We start from the raw sequence: 14,509 nt of genomic DNA, 5'->3' as shown, positions 1-14,509 counted from the left end.
GAACTTCAGGCCCTCATGCCACACACCGTGCAAGACACACAGAGCATTCACCTTCTTCAGCTCCAAAAATGTGATTCACGCCCCTTGACTTCATATACTAAAACATGGTGCTAAATTATTTTCCCTTTACATAAACATAGACATAAAATATAAGTGATACAAAACTTAAGACATAATAATAAATTTAAAAATAACTGTCCAGAGGATGTAATTAGCTGGAATATTTTATTTAATCTCTGGGTATTTCATAGTGAGTGTCTAAGAACCTGACATGTGAAGACACAACGTATGAACGAATGACCACGCGTGTGGAAGGTCAGAAACTGCCCGTGGGCACCTTCTCCCAGATCTTACGAAAAACACTAATTTCCACGGTATCTAGAGAACATTTAACTGTAATTCTAAAACAAGCACAAAATAAGTGCACATTAGTTTAACCACTTATTTTTAAAAATTTAATGGATGGGAGCAAATACTGCAAGCTATCAGTAAGCAAGATAGATCTTTAATTTTTTAAAATATCTAATGCAGGCTAAGTACCTTGAAGAAAGGAAAGTCCATGCTGGCAGAGCCCCTCTCCTGAAAGGTCATGTTAAACAACGCTCAATCCAGCCAAGGACTCAGGACTGGCAGACCTCAACACCAGCCAAGATCCCCTCCCACGTGCTACGCTCAGTAGGTTTGCCTTTTGCAGTGGGCTGACTCTGCAGCACTTATCTCTGCCGTGCACCCCTCCACAGGCTCCCACCGCTCTCCATTCACCTTCATGACTACGGGTCAAGAAAGGGCTGGTGAAGCCAGAGCAACAGAAGAGCAGACCCTGAATCAGCTCGTAGCCCCCGCGCCCCCTCTCAGCTGGGCTGGCCCAGTTCTGCCACCAATAAAGAACAAGCCACGCCCGAAAAAACCTTGATCCCTTTTTAGCACTGTAAACCATGGAGGAGATGCTTATTACATCTGCTTTGTTCTCGATTTCTATGGTGCCCATCACCATAGTAACAAGGCACACAGATGGAAAAGTAGGCTAGAAATACCCAGAAACGGGAAGTGGGGATGGGAATATGGAAGAAGGGTCCTTTCACTGGTTCAGAGAGGAAAGGCCAGAATTTTTCTATCTATCAACATAACACTAAGGGGCACTTCTAATGGGGAAAGTAGGTTTCTTTGTCTTCAAGAGCAGCAACAGAAAGCAGCCTAAAAATTCAACAACTATCAATGTTCGCAGGAGGTAGCTGCCAAGCTTCGGAGGGTTTAAAGCCAGATGTGTTTTATTAGAAAATCCTGTATGCAAATCAAAAGCTTTATACAGCACCCAACTTTGGAAGTCACATATGCACTCCCCAGTGTGGAGGATTACTACTGAACATTTTTTGTTATTTTGCAGTGTTAAAAGTCGAGACATCTGTTAAGGAAGCGTGGCTGGGAAGATAAGCTGATACAGTGAGTATCTTCCTGAAAGAGACAGCTCTGTCTTCCAAGCTTTTGTAAAAAACGGCCCAAGAGGAAATCCCTGGGTGGGGTTGTGGGGTGGCTGTTATTCCCCCAGGGAGTCGCTGTCCCTGTTGAAACTGGGACAAGGTCTTTCCCATCTCCAGCCCCTCTGATGTCTGTACAGAGACCTTCAAAGGCGCTGTCAGTCCCTATCAGCTCTGTGAGAAAATTCTTCCCGCTCCAAGATCTCCATTTTATTTTTTTGTTTTTTTCCTTCCCTGCCACCAGCCCGGGTCCTAATTTTCTAGGACATTTGGAATACTTGGGATATTATTTATGTTGTTACTGGTCAGGAAACAGGAAAAGGAGACACACTAGCTGCATGAGCTAGTTGGGGAGGTTTTATGCCATGCAGATAAAAATGGTGTATATACAAAACAAAGCAGGGGATGCTTTATGGACTAACCTGAGAGAGTTTAACACTCTAGCAACCTACGAGTTTAGCAGAAAAAAGCAATGGGCAACTTTGTGGGACTCGTAGGCCCTTGACTCAGCTGCAAACCAGTCTGCCACTGGATGCTTCTTACCTTGATGTCTTAACCTTAATGTCTTGTCAGCAAAAAGAAAAGCTGAAATAGAGCAGGGGTGTGAACTGGAGGTGTCAAGGCACGTTAAAATGTTATGCATGTGTGTTATTCCGGGAAAAACTCTCAAGGCTACGTATGCACGTGCGATGTAAAAACTGAGATACTCTCTAAGGTCTCTTTCGCACAAGTCTAGAATACCATGAACTGAGTCAGGTTATCCACATGAACTCAAGGCTCTGAGCTCCGACTCAAGTGAGCGTAATATTCAGGTCTTCCCAAAAGTCCTCACCCTAAGCTGAGGGATGCTGTTCCTGGCCACCCTGTGCAACCCCCGCCACCAGCCACTCTCTAGCTCCCTGCCCTGCTTCATTTTCCTTCATTTCCGCTCTTAGCACACGACATCATGTGTCGGATTTGCTTACTGCCTTTCTTCTCTCCTCTGGGATGTGTGCTACATCCAAAAAGGGCTCATTCTGTCTTCTTCATTGTTGGGTTTGAATTCTGTTTTCTTCATAGTTGCATATAGATCCCAGTGCCTGGTGAGATGCCTGGTAAATATGAATTGCTCAAAAAATAATGAATGAACTTTTTTTAATCCATAACACAAAGCATGGCAGGCCCAAAATTCAAATACTCTTTTTCTCTTTGTAAAAAATCTGGGGGCCTGCTAAGAGCCGCGCACTCTACTGAGCACTTCACGAGCGTATCTATCTTACTCAGTCTTCACGTGCTCACCTTAAGACACGTTTTCCAATCTTTAGAGCCTTCTATAAAATAACACATCCGGGGAAAGGAGGCCGGCAGCACACTGCAGAAGAAGTTGCCTCATCAGGTGCCAGATCTGCACTCACGTGTGGCATCTGCTGAGACAAGCCGCACATCTCCTTATTAACTCAGTGTCCACGTCCGTATCATGGGGATGGATAACACTTGCTCCATCTCCCACAGGTCATCAGGAGAATAAATGCTTTGGTATGAGAGAAGCGATGCGCAAATGTGTAACACAGTAATGAGGTGGGGGCTCCTGTGAAGTGTTTCAGGAGAGACCTACTATAAGCTGTCGGGAGAAGGCAAGGGGACGGGGGACACCTGCACAGCGTCCTGACATACAAGGTGTCGGGAGGACCCAGCGAAGACGTCCCACTCAGTGGCACGAAGCCAGACTCACCTCCTCTGCCTTCAGACTGCAGTGCTCTGTAAAGAAAACAGCGTCCCAAACCTAGCCTGGGACCAAACCATTTTGCATGTAATTCACAACCTCCTCTTGGAAAGAAATTCGCATTCCCGATGAAACACCGCAGAAATTTTCTTTTCAGTGGGATTAAAACTTGTTTTCAGAAGTCACCTACTGCTGCCGTAGGTGATTGCCGGTCAAGCACCTGGTGATCCTTACCAGCATTCTTTCTGTGTCTAATCTAACAGTGAGTATTAAAAATTCATGTACTATTTCTAAATGTTCTAGGAGAGTTTGAGCATACGTTCTTAAAACAAATAATGGTGATTCAATTACTTTGGTATCAAATTAACTTCCATCAAGTATTTTTAAAAGAGTCATAAGCTCCAACTATGTTCTTTCCTTAATGAATGCTCTTGTCCACCAAGAAGAAATCTTTAAACTGGTCTATTAGAGGCCTTCCCCCTTAAGAGCTGATAGTCAGTTTGACTGAAAAGTTTTCTTGAGCCCCCCAAACCAGCTGATCTTCAAAGTGGGTATAGGGTTTGGGGGCCTTTTGTTTTTGGAAGGAAGGGTACTCTGGTAGAGTACCCTTCCAGATCACCAGTTAACCCTTGTCTAAAAAGCATCTGCTTCAGAACCCCTGATGTCCAGCTGGTTCTTTCTGGCCATCTCCCGTTTTCCCTTTTCAGCCATCCTCTCCCCACGTTCCAGAAGAAAGGTAAACAGCTCACTTATCAGGAGACTGCTTACGGTGCATTGCCTTGGGCAGTGAAAATCTCCAGGGCCCAAAGCCGAAGGTCATTTGAAATATCTGTAGGGTGAGAGATGTTAAGAAAGAGAATGATTTTCAAGACCGAGAAATCCTTCTGGGAGTCAGGGGAAAATATCCATCCATGTCCTTGCTTGCAAACAGCACTAGAAGAAGACCTTATCAAGCTGTTAGACAATCACTTTTGTGGTCAGTCGCTACGTAACTTTTGGCATACACCTCAGGAGTTTTAAAAGCAGAGTGGAGTTATACTGCCTTCATGCCCATATATTCATTTATGCAGTAAAATAATGTGTCTCAAGTATTTACATTTAAAGAGAAGCACTTGATTTGATTATGAAGCCTATCTTGTTTTAGCATACGTGATATATACCTCTGCATAGACAAGCTATTTTAAAGCCCCAGGCACCTCACTGAGAAATTATTTTCCAGCAAAATTTTACCTATGCTTAATAATTATTCATCAAAATTCTAATATACTTGTTCTGGTCAATTGTATGTTAGTCAAAATTAATAACTCAATCCAAATGAAATTTTATTTGAAGTATAGAAACTTATTGTCAAAAGAACTTAAAAAAATAGATTTGGTATGTGTACATGTGTGTCACAAGAGTATGACAGGTAATAAGTAAAAGATTTCAAACGTAAGAACATTGTATGGGGATTAAGTTTTACAGGAGAAGAGGAATGAAATGATTCCACGAGGGAAACAACTGTGTAAAACTCCCGGCTTCTCTGGAAGAGTCTGTTTACAATGTGGTTTTTACACGGATGACACGGTAGAGACAAAACCACTTTGGTATTAAATTTAGCTTCCGTTGTGTACATTAAAAAGAGTGGTTTTTAAAAATCAGTGTTTATAATATCAGAAGCACCATCTTTTATAACTATTTAAAATCAAGATAAAAATTTTTGATATTAACTTTTAAACTGGATGAGAAAAGGACAGTGTTTCAAAATCCTTTTAGAGGTAGTGGATGAAAAACATTCAGACACTTTGTTCTAAAGTGCCTGGAAGCCAAGAACCTGTGCCGACCATCTAACGTTTTGATACAATAAAAAGATAAAGCCAGAGTCATTTCAGGAAAGTCCGAAAGCTGTCTCGAGCATCCCCTGCAAATGGCCAAATCAAGCGCTCTGCACACAGTAAGTGTTCAGTGAACGCCAGCTCACTGACAAAATACTTCGGCCATCCAACTGGCATCTACTAACAGCACGTGTACAGTACCCCTTCTTCCTACCTCTAACCTTCAAGGAGGTCTTTCAATTTTTCAAATGCCAGCCAAAAGTGTCTTACTGAAACAAAGCCCCGGACTAGATAGTAAGCACACCGAATCTGACTGCTCAGTTCTTTTCCAGATGTTGATTCACGTGCCGAGCGTAATGCCTGGCCCAGGAAGCTCAGGAGATGAAGAAAGTAGCTTCACCACGAAGGAGCACCGAGCAGGCGGCGGAGACGGTCTCTGGCGCGGGGATTACACGAGGGTTAGTGCAGGCTCAGAGCCAGTGCAGAGAAAGGAATGAGGAGCTCCTGGAAGTGGTGGGCAGAGGGCAAGGGTCTGGAATGGTCTTTCAGAATAGGTACACTTGAACTGACTCTTGAAAGACGGGCAGGTGTTTGACAAGGCGATGTGAACACCACAGACAGAGGGGAGCGAAGCCACCTGGCAACCTAGTGCCTTCCTCCCTGCACCGCGAACAGTCTGGGATGGCTGGTGCGTGGTGCGTGACTGTGCACACTGTGTGCGTGGTGCGTGCACTGATGACTTAGAAATGACAGAGGGGCGAGAGGTGAAGCTGGAGAGTTGCAGAAGCACACAGAGGAAGACTGTCTTATGTGGGTCTCCAAGGCATCTGGACTTGATCCTGCGGCAAAGCAAGTCACGACACGATTATTAAACTAAGCAGCAGTGGTTGTGGAATTTGCCTTCCCTGCAGTGTGGGTGACAGATCTGGGAGGTGGAAGAGGGGAAAGACTACAAACTGAACTGCTGGCTGGAAGACAATTAGCGGTGGTCCTGGCAGGACTCAAGGCAGTCAAGAGGCTGTGAAGGAAGGGTGCTGAAGGGAGGGACCTTAAGGATGTGGCCTCTGGACAAACTGGTTACTATTGTTTAAGGAGTAGTTTAGGGGGGAACAAAGCAAAGAGAAGCCCAAAATGTGTTCTAAGTTTTTTGGGTTATGTAATTGGGTAAATGGTATTGATGTTTGATGGAATCAAAAGATGAATCACAAGTTTCAGGGAGAGAAAGTACCTTCAGCGCCCTAACTCCAGGCCCCACTTGTTCTACGAGGCAGGTAATTTTTTTGCCCACTATCACATGCAGCAGGTTGGGAAGTTCGCTCCATTCCAGGCTTAAGAGCAGGTAAACCAGGGAGACAAGATCCACGCTTTCACAGAACTTACATTCTGGTGTCTGTGTTGGGGGGAACAGAAGATGAACAGGTCGGCAAGCAATAAACCCAGGCCCGAGGACTGTGATGGGGGCAGGCAGCCACACTTTATCTAGGCGATCAGGGAAAGTATCCCTGAGGTCACACTGAAGCTGACCTTCCATTGAGAAGGATGCAGTCATGCAGATTCTTAAGGGAAGAATGTTCCAGGCAGAGAACAGCATTTGAGAAGTCCCTGAGGTCAAAACAAGGTTGGTGCACCCTGAGGGAGGAATTCCACATACAGGGCAAGTGAGGAGCTGGGGGAAGTCCCAGTTCCTGTGGCATTCCTGGGAGGGCGAAGGGGAAAGGCTTGCGGGCCCTTAGGGCAGTGCTGCCTAGCACAGATACTCTCGCCCACCACGCACACACTGTGCCTGCAGAAACGGCATCATGACTCACAATTGCTTTGGGAAGACAAGCCACTGCTCAGCTGCCTATTCCCGCACTGAAACAGGGCCAGGAACAAACTCCTTTAGGTTCGCCTAGACAGATGAACTTTAGACCCTTTAGACGAATGGAATTCACCCTAAACGTATCAGCTTAGAACAAGAAAGCGCCTGCAGCCCAGTGGCAGGCGGCTCTGCCCCGAGGCTCAGTCGTGCCCTGACATGGTGCACAGGAGCAGAGCCTCCAACCAAACCCCAAGCCCTACCAGGGGCCAGAGGCGACATTTCCCCCAAAGGATGCCCCACTAGCTCAGCTGGACAGGACAAGGAGAAACGGCACCCCACTGCCAAGGTGCCAAGCTGGGCTCTTGTCTATGCGGACCTGGAACACCTTGGAGAGACAGGTGTTGGGCTGCCTGCTGGCCCTGAGGTGGGCCGTCCCAAGCACGGTCCCGCCCGCTCTCTGGCACACGCTGCTCACACCTCTCACCCCGTGGTTGCCTTCCACTGCTGCGTTGTGGGCTACCTGTTCTTCTGCCCACAGTGTTTCATATGCCCCCCGTTCAGCCAAATGGCTTCCAATTCCACCCGCTAAGGGCGATGCAGATCCACCTCGGACCCTGTCTGAAAAGAGCCTGCTTTACGGCCAGTTTTGTCAGATGCCTGTGCTTGGTGTATCAAAAAAAAAAAAAAAAAAAAGTATGTGAATTTAATGTTTGTCAATATAACATGAATAAATTGTGAAAGAATTAAATTATTCCTAAATTATGCAGCCCCTTTCAGAGCAGCACGCTGAGAAGTTACATGTCATGGGCACTTAAAGACGGCCCCAAACCATGAAATGCATTCTCTGGAGTGGTGCTGGAGACCGTGGCGTGTTCTGGTCCATGCCAAGGGCAGGCTCACCTTGTGTCCGAGCTCATTTCAAACCATATGCCCATAACATCTCTTTACTTCAGCTCACTGGCCAATTTTTCGTTCCTAAAGTCACCATTCAACCTCGGATCATAAGATGTTCGCACATACTTTCACAGCACCCGCACGTCTCCTTCCTAACGCTTTAATAATGGCAATGTTTCACTTACTTGCAGTGATCGATTCACCTGTCTCCCTCAGTAACTGCAGCTTCCACAGCAGCAGGGACCATGCTCATTTCTGCTTACCAAGATGTCCCCAGAACCTAGCACAGCTTCTGGCACACAGTAGGTGCTTAACAACTAGCCACTGGGGGAAAGATGCTATGAAATATACTCACTGGTGGAAATGTTTCTGCTTCTAAGAGTGGATCTGCCAAAAATCATTCAAATCAAGGCTGAATAAGGTTAAATAAGGCTCAGCTATGCTGTTTTTTTCTTTAAAAAAAGATACATGAAAGACTTTGCTGCTATTTGGGTTTAAACTGATTTTGGAGACAATTATCAAAAGGTTTGACTAACAATTTAACAACACTCATTTGGATATGCATGGAGATGACCAATTTTAAAACTTTTTTTTTAATGGAATAACAGTTTATTTTCAAAAAGGTTCACCCAGATTAGACCAAATTTAAAAAGATAAGAAAAACTACCACTGACGTTGTCAGGCGCTCTCTCTCTATTATTTTCACTTAATCCTCATATCTGAATCTTACCCCGGGTCACAGATGAGGAAATGGAGGGAGCAAGAGGCTGGGGTTCGACACTGACTAAGCGGCAGAGCCAGGGTTCACATCTAGGTCTATTTGATCCCAAGAGCTATGTCTTAAATCTAAGCCATACCTTAAGCTAAAAAAAAAAAGCTGACATTGAATAATAATGTGTTTGTTGCTCCCGCTCATGAAAAGGTACAAGACTACAGCTTAGTACCATCAACTGGGGCGAGTATTTAAAATAGGATTTGGATGCCCATGATGCGGTAGCAGGGAAATGAGAAAACTCATGAAAAAGGAATAAGGAGGGATATGAACTAACATTAACTGAAAGCTTGTTTATGCCAGATGCTGTATTAAATGCTTTCATAGTAATATTTCTTTTAATCCTAAGACTCCTGTGAGATGGGTAATAACAGTCAAGAAAAAAGAGGCATAGAATAACTGTGGTATTTGGCTACTCTGATGTTCCTTTCCCCCTTTCTTCCTAAAGATGTGAACCTCCCACATTTCAGCTGGGCATAAGGGTGTATGGAATAAGGACAATATCCCCCAGTCTCTATTCCAGCTCGGTGAGGCCATAATACTAAATTCTTGTCAATGAGATGTAACAGGAAGTGTATAACAGCCTCCAGGAAATTTCCTTAAGAGACCATAGATTCTTGGAACCCTCCTACACTGCTGGTGGGAATGCAGTTTGGTGCAGCCACTGTGGAAAACAGTATGGAGATTCCTCCAAAGACTAGGAATAGACTTACCGTATGACCCAGGAATCCTGCTCCTGGGCATATATCCAGAAGGAACCTTACTTCAAAATGACACCTGCACCCCAATGTTCATAGCAGCACTATTTACAATAGCCAAGGCATGGAAACAGCCTAAACACCCATCACAGATGACTGGATAAAGAAGATGTGGTATATTTATACAATGGAATACTATTCAGCCATAAGAACTGACAATATAACACCATTTGCAGCAACATGGATGTCCCTGGAGAATGTCATTCTAAGTGAAGTAAGCCAGAAAGAGAAAGAAAAATACCATATGAGATCACTAATATGTGGAATTTAAAACAAAAACAAAAACAAAAACATAAATACAAAACAGAAACAGACTCATAGACATAGAATACAAACTTGTGGTTGCCAAGGGGGTGGGGGTGGGAAGGGACAGACTGGGATTTCAAAATGTAGAATAAACAAGATTATACTGTATAGCACAGGGAAATATATACAACATCTTATGGTAGCTCACAGCGAAAAACAAAATGTGACAATGAATATATGTATGTTCATGTATAACTGAAAAATTGTGCTCTACACTGGAATTTGACACAACATTGTAAAGTGACTATAACTCAAAAAAAAAGTTTAAAAACAAACAAACAAAACAAAAAAAGAGACCACAGATTCTTGCCTTTCTCCGTCTCCTTCCCTTCCTTCCTTCCTCCATTCTACTTTGCATGTGATGGCTAAAGCCCCATCTAGGACCATGAAGTTGAAGGCCTCATCTGATGTTTAGTGGACCTAAAAGGTAGAACCAGCCTAGGTCTCAGGAGATTTGTGAACTCGTAATACCAGTTCTGGATTGTCTCTCTAGAAACTTTTTTTTTTAATGTGAAAGAGAAACAAACATCACTTTGTTTAAGCCACTCTTCTCTGCAGTCTCTGTAACTGGCAGCTAATTTTACCTCATCCAGAAACTCATCCAAAGTCTTCATGTAGGATTCAAATCCAGGCCCACCAGTCTGCAAAGTCCATGCTCTTACGTAGAAGCCTGAAGAACTCCTGCTTATAATTCTGCAAAAGGTTGGTGGTAGGGGAGGAGTGTGTGTGTGTAAAAATGCTGACAAGAATTTGACAGAAGAAAAGAAGGAAGGTTCGAATACACTCTCAACTCTGCATACCTGAGAGACAATCAAAGGAAATATGCTACTGGAGAGCAAGAACGTAGTCTCCATCAGAGAGGGACCTGCACGGAGCTGAGAAGGGAAAAGAAACAGAAGCTGTGCAGCTGGTAATGTCTCTGAAAGATGCTGCTGACCGAGAAGGAGGCACTGTGGAGCAGAGCCCTGGAAATGGCCACAGGATGAAACAGACAAGGAAGAATTACAAGGAACCCTGAAATCAGAGAAGCAGGAGATGAGATGCACGGTCTGGAAAGGGACAAGCCAAGTCACATGACCCATATCAAAGACAGCATACAGCCCAAAAAGGCAAAAACAAAGGTCAAGGTTGAAGCTCTGACAACTCATTTTTATTCATTTCCTTTACACAGATTCACAACAGCATTGAAGAAGTGAATTTAAATTGTGTTGCAATTGAGTGGAATCCTAAATGAGGGGAAGTCATAGAACAGGGAGTTTATTATTACCCTTTGTTCAGTTTCTAAATGAACAGCACTGATAAGAACTTAGCAGAGAGACCCAGTGATTGGAGTTAGGCCTAATTTTATTTAAGATCAATCTTAATAGTCCAGACAGGGAAAGATAAGTTGTTATGTCTGCCAAAGACATTATTTTAAACACCAGAAAAAAAAAACTAAGTCATAATAAGGTTATGCAAGAAATTTATAAAATATAGATGGGAAATAAAATGCAAGTGGGCAATAGCAAAAAAAAAAAAAAAAAAAAAAAAGGAAAGGCGGCAATGTGAAAGCAGACAAGACAGAAATGGCAATGCGTTCTGCAGCTGGTTAAATGCACTCTATGCTGTAACTGGACCTCCCCGGTTTCTTTTGAGTGGTCACAGGTCAGATTTGTTTGCAGAGCATACTGTACTCCCCAAGTCAGGAAAGCAGAGAGGGACACGCTGTATAGCAGGCAATGAGAATCATGCCGCCAGCGGGAGGGTATAGCTCAGTGGCAGAGTGAGTGCTTAGCATGCACGAGGTCCTGGGTTCAATCCTCAGTGTACATTTTTCCTGATGATATCAGTGTATGCTAGGTGGATGCTGGAAAGGAGAAACAAAAATAAAATGTGGAACTTCAATGTGAGAGACACTAAATAAATTTCAGAGATTAGACTAAATAGGCTATTTTCGTATGGGCAGTAAAAAGTCCAAAAGGAATATAAAAATACTCAGGTACCATCAAGAGGATTTTTAAATTAAAAAAAAAAAAAAAACTTGTTTATAGATTTTAAAAATTAGCTTAAGCAAGAATCTTCTACATATTAAAATATTTCTACCCTTCGACCCCAGAAAACAAAACAAAACAAAAAATCACAAATTTCAAGCCTTTGCAGGAAAATACCCACGCAGTCTAAAAAAATTTGGAGGGATAATGGAATATTATTCAGCACTGAAAAGAAATAAGCTATCAAACCATAAAAATGCATGGGGGAAACTTAAATGCATAACACTAAGTGTAAGAAGCCAATATGAAAAGGCTACAGACTGATTCCAATAACATGACATTTTGAAAAAACAAAACTATGAAGACAGTAAAAATATGAATGGTTGCCAAGGGTAGGTGGGGGAAGGAGGCATGTATAGGTGGAACACAGAGGATTTTGGTGGAGCACAGGACTTTCAGGGCAGTGATAATACAGTATAGTACCACACTCTGATGATACTGTAATGGTGGATGCATCATAGAATGTACACCACCAAATGAGCCCTAATGCAGACTATATATGGTCTGCGGGGGAGAATGATGCATCAACGTTCGTTCATCGATGTGTCAGATGGACTACTCTGGGGGATACTGATGATGGGGAAGGCTGTGCAGGAGTTGCGGGCGGGGGGATATGGGGACTCTGCGCACTTCCTCTCAGTTCTGCTGTGAGCCTAACACTGCTCTAAAAATAAATTCTATTTAAAAAAACAAACCTTGGAGGACATGATATCTCTTTCCAGTTATATTGACTAGAGCCCTTTTCATTTTAACTAATGTTAGTGCTTTCCTTCTGAGGAGTCAGAAGGCTGAAACAGCAATGGGGAGGGGAACGGTCTTAGAAAAGCAAATCTTAACAGCAAATCTAAATCATTGAAAATGAAATCACTCTCAACGTGAGAATGTGCATGTTAGGCTGGACATGTTGGAACACCTTTCCAACTGAAGAAAAACAGAACAAGTTTCAAAGAATCGTAAATTTAATTCCAATGAGCAGTAGAGGGGTAAGTAGGGTTAAGTGCCGTAACTCAGCCGTGCACTCAGTGACAGCTGTGCGCCCTTCATACCTGAACGAAGAGCAACGTCAGACACGTCAGCGCTTCTACTCTTCACTCACACAGACCCAGTTACTCGTGCGCCTGGCTGTCATTTCATGTTCCTTCAAGGGTGGGGCTACTGACTAGGAAAGCCAGGGGCAAAAGAAAGTCGTCTTGGCACTCAGAAACCGAAGAGCATTTTGGGGTCTCAGGAGGTGGAACCTGAACACACGGAGGGTCCTGGAACTGGTAACTAATTACACTGCAGTTTGGTTGCTTCTGTGTCTTCAACCTAACTCTTAGGTTTAGCAGACCTAACAGTCTGATAAAGAAACATGCCATTTCATTTCCTCTTGGAAAGCAGTGAACACTGCCTATTTTAAGTTGGCCACATATTTGCAATTTAAAATTTTCATACTGATATCTTTTCACGGACTTTTAAAAAGGTTTTGGCAAGGCAAATTTACTCAAGGAAGTTCACGGGTAGGTTTTTGTTTTAAAATTTATCTGCCCTCCTCTCGGGAGGCGGGAAGGGGGCTGCTGAGAGGGAGCCTTTCTGACCACAAAGAAAGCTTCCACCAACGTCATCCGACTAGAGGCGACCTATGGACTTCGGGAAGTCAGCTGAGGACACAGAGTGACGAGCCAGCACCGAGCCTCCTCCCCGCCGGTCTCTCAGCACCTGCTCCGCTGCAGCCCCGCCGGAGGAAACTCTCGGCTTCTCTCTCGAAACGGGTGTAGGTTGCTCCCTTCGCCCTAACGAACGCCGACACCACCATCATATCGCAGGCCAACAATCGAAGGTTTCCCATGAGCAGAAAATGTTTGCCAACCAACAGCGCCAGGGCAGGGGTCAAAAGAGACAGGCCGCAGCGCAGACGCCCCCCGGAGAGGTCCGCTCCCCTAGGGAGGGCGAGACTGCAGCCCGGGGACCCGGAGCCCGCTTCCCGCACCCCCCGAGGACTCGCGCTCCGCTGCCGCGCCGACGGGGCTCGGGGAGAGAGGGGCTTGCTCGCCGCGGGCGCCCACTCCTCCTGCCCCAGATGACCCCAGCACTCGGAAGAGGTCCCCTCCGGGGTATCACTCCCTCTCTGCCGGGGACCAGGGAGCGGCAAAGCCGCGCCTCATCGCTTTGGCCCAGCCACCTGCCCGCAGGCCCGGCCCGCAGGTGAGACGGGGACAGGTACCCGCACCTGCTCGGCCGGCCCCACCTGCTGCGTCCCCTCACCCGGTCCTCCTCCTCCACCCCCGGGTCGGCTCGGCTCCTGCTCCGCGCGGGGGGCGCCCCGCCCCGACCTACCTGCGCGCCTCCGGCCCCGGACGCCGGCGCTCCCCGCGGCGGGCGCCCTGCGCCGCTCCGGGCGCGCCGGCGGCCGCCCCGCGCCGGCTCTCCCTCGCCGCCGGCTGCTGCGGGCTCAGCGGGAAGCCCCAGCGCTGCCCGGCTCGCCGCCTCCGAGCGGCTCCATTGTGACGCGGCGCGTCCGGGCGGCCAATCGGGGCGCGGCGGCGCGAACCGCTGACTAAGAGCGCGGAGGGAGGGGGAGGGGACTGGGCGGGGGCGGGGGCCGCGCCGGGGCGGCGGCGGCGGCGGCGGAGGAGGAGGAAGAGGGAGAACGCGCTGCGGCGGCTTCGGTGGCTGCGCCTGCTGTTGACTTCGCAGCCGCCGCGGCCCGAGTGTTTGCCGAGCTTCGGGACTGCGCGGCCGGTGACTCACCGCTCAGCGCTGGGAACAAAGCGCGGCTGCCGTCACCCGGGAGCGCGCCACGAGGCCGCCCGGCCGCCCCGCCGCGAGCGCCGGTGCGCGGGCAGCAGGGCCCGGCTGCACACCTCTCGCGGGCGGGGAGAGGGTCGGGAGAGAGGCGTAGGACTGTCCAGGCGCACATGCGAGGGGCTCTGGAAGTCCGGTGTTGGTGTCGGCCGCCGCCTTCCCACGTGTGCATC

The 14,509-nt window shown here is 46.4% G+C and overlaps 1 protein-coding gene across 1 annotated transcript in view; it reads right to left on the bottom strand.

The window, feature by feature from the left end:
* Positions 1 to 13,928, bottom strand: part of LRRC8B (leucine rich repeat containing 8 VRAC subunit B) — a 73,499-nt gene extending 59,571 nt beyond the window's left edge. The window contains exon 1 of the mRNA XM_031457537.2: positions 13,869 to 13,928. The gene's annotated coding sequence lies outside the window, so the exon portion shown is untranslated. The remainder of the gene's footprint in view (positions 1 to 13,868) is intronic.
* Between the last annotated feature and the right edge of the window lie 581 nt (positions 13,929 to 14,509).

The sequence above is a fragment of the Camelus dromedarius genome, chromosome 9 (genome assembly GCF_036321535.1).
Source record: "Camelus dromedarius isolate mCamDro1 chromosome 9, mCamDro1.pat, whole genome shotgun sequence".
NCBI lineage: Eukaryota > Metazoa > Chordata > Mammalia > Artiodactyla > Camelidae > Camelus > Camelus dromedarius.
Note: the sequence above shows the minus strand (reverse complement) of the source record. Positions and strands in the feature narration are given on the sequence as shown.